Genomic DNA, 6,000 nt, shown 5'->3' with positions numbered 1-6,000 from the left:
GCCAAAGACTATTCTCACGTTTCTCATAAGTATGAGGTGATGGAGAGTGGGATTTGCTTTAATTTGTGACATTAATTGGGGTATAGGGAGTTTTAACACTGATTACAGTTTTTCAGTGATATCTATTTCACTTAAATCTACCTTTCCCGTCATCTATATTTTATTCATATAATTCTCAGGTAATTTTTAGCATTGTATTTCACTTCAAAGCTGAAATATGATTGGGAGAAACTTGATCCTTTGATGTTAAACCAAGGTACCTTTGGCCAAGGCTGTGAAATTCTGTGTGATTCATTCAAGAACACTTGAAGGCCAGTGCACAAAACAATGTCTTAATCTCCTGAACATCCTAGTGTCCAGGCTCAACTCTGGCACCAAGAACAGAGTTCTACACAACTTTTTCCCGGCATCAAGAAAATCCTTGTTCCGGCTTTACCAAGTTTACGCTGGGAGCAGTCAGCTTCTGAGTGACAGTCAAGTGGAGCATCTCTGAACTCCCAGTTATTCCGTGTTTTTAGTGTTTTTGTATAGTTAAACTTGGTGGCTGGTTCAGTCAATATTTTTTTCTTGTGAATCAGTATACCAACGAAGATTTTTGAATATCATCTGCTTAAAAGTGGTAGATATAAAAATAAAGATCTGTATAAATAAAAAATCTGTATTTCCAACTTTCCTCTTAAAAGGCTACCAACCATATTCAATTAAGGGCCACCACAACTGTCTAATTTTAACTTAATTACCTCCTTTAAAGACCTATTTCCAAAGACAGTTACATTCTGAGGTGATGGAGGTTAGGACTTCAACATACTATAGAATTTTGTGGGACACAGTTCAGCTCATAACACCATGCTTGATTGAATTGGTGTAATTTCCTATTCATTGAGATAACTCATACCTTTTCCTCCCTGCAGTAGCCTTCTGCTTTCAGGCCCTCCTCCATCATCATCCCCATCTGTGACCTAACCTCATATACCCTGATAACATGGAATCTCATCACTGTGGATCCCCTTCACCTTCACAACACCTAAGCCTCTGTCTGTCCTCATCTTCAATCCTTTGTTGATATCAAGGATATACCCTCCTTTCAAATGCCCTGCCTGGGTTCCTGTTGAAAACAGTGAATTGGGCTGGTGTGGTCACTCATGCCTGTAACACTAGCACTTTGGAAGGCTGAGGTGGGCGGATCACCAAAGGTTAGGAGCTCAAGACCAGTCCGACCAACATGGAGAAACCTAGTCTCTACTAAAAATACAAAAATTAGCCGGGTGCAGTGGTGCACGCCTGTAATCCCAGCTACTTGGGAGGCTGAAGCAGGAGAATCGCTTGAACCCGGGAGGCGGAGGTTGCAGTGAGTCGAGATCGAGCCACTGCACTCCAGCCTGGGTGACAGAGCAAGACTCCATCTCAAAAAAAAAAAAAAAAAAGAAAAAAGAATATTGTAAAGGAGGTGGAAAAAAAGATAAGTGTACAGGAAATCCAAGGAAAGAGTGACAACAAACTTCTTGACATAAACCATACAAGCCAACAGGGGAACATGACTTTTTTTTTTTTTTTTTTTTTGAGACAGAGTTTTGCTCTTGTTGCCCAGGCTGAAGTGCAGTGGTGCGATCTCGGCTCACTGCAACCTCCGCCTCCCGGGTTCAAGCGATTCTCTTGCCTCAGCCTCCCAAGTAGCTAGGATTACAGGCATGCACTACCATGCCTGGCTAAGTATTTTTTATTTTATTTTATTTTATTTATTTTATTTTATTTTATTTTTTATTTTATTTTATATTTTATTTATTTTATTTTAATTTTATTTTATATTTTATTTTATTTTATTTTATTTTATTTATTATTTTATTTTATTTATTTTTGAGAAGGAGTTTCACTCTGTCCCCCAGGCTGGAGTGCAGTGGCGCAATCACTGCTCCCTGCTCACTGCAAACTCCGCCTCCTGGGTTCACACCATTCTCCTCCCTCAGCCTCCTGAGTAGCTGGGACTACAGGTGCCCGCCACCACGCTCGGCTAATTTTGTATTTTTTTGTGTTTTTAGTAGAGACGGGGTTTCTCCACGTTGGTCAGGCTGGTCTGGAGCTCCTGACCTCAGGTGATCCACCCGCCTCAGTCTCCCAAAGTGCTGGGATTACAGGCGTGAGCCACCGTTCCTGGCCTGAAAGCTTTTTAAAAAGCTGTCTGCCTTAAAGTAAGGTGGGGTAGGGAGAAGCAATAAAGGTCAGAGCAGAAACCAATGATATTAGAAAAGTAAAACAATAGAAAAATAAAAGGATATTTTTGAACATCAATAAAATTGATAAATCTCTGGCCAGAATAATCAGGAAGAGAGAAGACATGAATTACCATTATCAGAAATTAGTAAAATGGCATCATTAAAATGTTTACAGATTTAAAAAACATAACAAAATATTAATGACTTTATTCCAATAAACTGGACAACTTAGATAAAATAGACAAATTCCTTGAAAAACACAAACTACCAAAGCCCACTGAAGAAACAGATAAACTGAACGGACTTACATGTTCAATAATTGGATTTGTAGTTAAAAACCTTCCCACCAGGAAGACTCCAGACCCAGACAGTTTCATTAGTGACTTTTACCAAACATTTCTGGAATAACACCAATTATATATAAACTCTTAACAGAAAATTGAAGAGGAGAGAATACTGCCCAACTCAGTGTAAGAAGCCAGTATTATCCTGATATGAAAACTTTAAAAAGACTTATCAAGAAAAATCTACAGAACAATATCCTTTATGAACATAGATGCAAAACTTTAAACAAAATTTTATTTGAATCCTTACAATATGTAAAAACATTACAACATCATGATCAAATGGAGTTTATCCTTTGAATGCAAGGTTGGTTTAGTGTTTGCAAATCACTCTAATTTACCTTATTACCACACACACACACACACACAATCATGACTAAATGACTAATCATTTAGTCATTTGACAGCTAAAATGACTGTTTTGGGTTTGTTTGGTTGTTGGTTTGAGACAGTCTCACTCTGTCGCCCAGGCTGGAGTGCAGTGGCGCCCTAATGGCAGCATCTCCAGGGCTTAAGCGACCCTCCCATCTCAGCTTCCTGAGTAGCTGGAACTACAGGTGCGTTCTACCACGACCGGCTGATTTTTGTATTTTTGGTAGAGATGGGGTTTCTCCATGTTGCCCAGGCTGGCCTCAAACTCCTGACCTCAAGTGATCCTCTTGCCTCAGCCTCCCGAAGTGCTGGAATTACAGGCGTCAGCCACCGCTCCCGGCCTGATCTACACTTTCAATGCAATCCAAGCTAAAATCCAGTAGGTGTTTTTGTGGGGTTATGGGGTGTAGAAATTGACTAGCTGCTTCTAAAGTTCATGTGGAAATTCAAAGGACCTTGAATTACAAAAACAACTTTGAAAAAAAAAGTTGGAAAACTTGCACTACTCAATTTGGAGACAAAATGTAAAGCTACAGTAATCAAGAGAGTGTGATGTTGGCATAAAGACGGACAAATAGCTGGGCGCGGTGGCTCACACCTGTAATCCCAGCACTTTCGGAGACTGAGATGGGTGAATCACTTGAGCTCAGGAGTTCAAGACCAGCCTGGGCAACGCTGTGAAACCCCACCTCTACAAACTCTACTAAAAAAAAAAAAAGTGAGCCAGCCATGGTGACAGCATCTGTGGTCCCAGCTACTTGGGAGGCTGAGGTGGGAAGATTGCTTCAGCCCAGGAGGCCGAGGTTGCAATGAGTTCTGACGGCACCACTGCACTCCAGCCTGGGCGACAGAGAGAGACTTTGTCAAAAAAAAAAAAAAAAAAAAAAAAAAAGCAACTGAATAAAACAGAGTTCAGAAGTAGGTCATCTCATATACAGGCTATTTTCAACAGAGATACACAGGTAATTCAGTGGGGAAAGGACAGTCTTTTGTAAAAAAAAAAAAATGTGCTGAAACAAATGGGTATTCTTTTTTTTTTTTTTACGGAGTCTCCCTCTGTTGCCCAGGCTGCAGTGCAGGGGGGTGTGATCTCAGCTCACTGCAACCTCCGCTTCCCAAGTTCAAGCAATCCTCCCAACTCAGCCTTCCAAGTAGCTGGGACCACAGGCATGTGCCACCACGCCTAGCTAATTAAAAAATTTTTTTTTTGTTTAGAGATGGGGTCTTGCTATGTTGCCCAGGCTGGTCTCAAACTCCTAAATTCAAGTGATCCTCCCATCCTGGTCTCCCAAAGTGCTGGGATTACAGATGTGAGCCACTGCTCCCGACCTCCTTCTGAAAATTTTTTTCTTTTCTTGACGAGATCTCACTCTGTCACCCAGGCTGGAGTGTAGTGGTGCTATCTCAGCTCACTGCAACCTCCACCTCCCAGGTTCAAGTGATTCTCCTGCCTCTGCCTCCCAAGTAGCTGGGACTACAGGCACCCCCCACCACTCCCGGCTAATTTTTGTAATTTTAGTAGAGACAGGGTTTCACCATATTGGTCAGGGTGCTTGAACTCCTGACCTCAGGTGATCCACCCACTTGGCCTCCCAAAGTGCTGAGATTACAGGCATGAGCCACCACAACCAGCCACAAATGGGTATTCTTAAACAAAAAATGAACTTTGTTTTTTGTTTGTTTGTTTGTTTTGAGACAGAGTTTCGCTCTTGTTGCTCAGGCTGGAGTGCAGTGGCACGATCTCGGCTCACTGCAACCTCTGCCTCCTGGGTTCAAGTGATTCTCCTGCCTCAGCCTCCTGAGTAGCAGGGATTACAGGCACGTGCCACCACACTTGGCTAATTTTTTTTTGTATTTTTAGTAGAGACGGGGTTTCACCATGTTGGTCAGGTTGATCTCTAACTCCTGACCTCAGGTGATCCACCCACCTTGGCCTCCCAAAGTGCTGGGGTTACAGGCATGAGCCGCCGCACCCAGCCAAAAAATGAACTTTGATCTGTACCTCATGCTATATATAAAAATTAACTCGAGTGGATTATGAACTAAATAGAAAACCTAAAACTATAAAACTTCTAGTAGAAAACATAAGGGAAAAATCTTTGTGACCTTTGGTTAGGGAAAGATTTCTTAAATATGACCCAAAGTGATTCATTAAACCAACATTTGAGAAATTAGACGTCAATAAAATTAACGTCTGCTTTTTAAAAGACACTGTTAAAAGAATGGAAAGACAAGCCACACTCTGGGAGAAAAATATCGGATAAAAGCCTCATATCTGGAAAATATAAATCATTCTCAAAATTCAATAATAAAAGAAAACCAAAAACATTTAAATGGGCAAAATATTTTAACAGTCTTCAAAAAAATACGGATTGCAAAAAAAAAAACACATGAAAACAAATTCAACACCATTAGTCGTGAGGAAAATGCAAATTAAAACCACCATGATATACACATCCATTAGAAGGTCTCAAATGTAAAAGGCTGACATTATCAGCCCAGCACAGTGGCTTACGCCTGTAATCCCAGCCCTTTGGGAGGCCCAGGCGGGCGGATCATGAAGTCAAGAGATTGAGACCATCCTGGCCAACATGGTGAAACCCCATATCTACTAAAAATACAAAAATTGGCCGGGCGAGGCGGCGCACACTTGTAATCCAAGCACTTTGAGGTCAGGAGCTCGAGACCAGCCTGGCCAACACAGGGAAACCCTGTCTCTACTAAAAATACAAAAATTAGCTGCGCGTGGTGGTGGGCACATGTAATCCCAGCTACTCGGGAGGCAGAGGCAGGAGAATTGCTTGAACAAGGGAGGTGGACGTTGCAGTGAGCCAAGACTGTGCCACTGCACTCCAGCTTGAGTGACAGAGCTAGACTCCATCTCAAAAAACCAAAAAAACCAATGTTAGCCAGGTGTGGCAGCGTGTGCCTGTAGTACTAGCTACTCGGGAGGCTGAGACAGGAGAACTGCTTGAACCCGGGAGGTGGAGGTTGCTGTCAGCTGAGATAGCGCCACTGCACTCTAGCCTGGCTACAGAGTGAGACTCCGTCTCAAAATAAATAAATAAATAAAA

The sequence above is a fragment of the Gorilla gorilla genome, chromosome 14 (genome assembly GCF_029281585.2).
Source record: "Gorilla gorilla gorilla isolate KB3781 chromosome 14, NHGRI_mGorGor1-v2.1_pri, whole genome shotgun sequence".
In the NCBI taxonomy this organism is placed as follows: domain Eukaryota; kingdom Metazoa; phylum Chordata; class Mammalia; order Primates; family Hominidae; genus Gorilla; species Gorilla gorilla.
Note: the sequence above shows the minus strand (reverse complement) of the source record.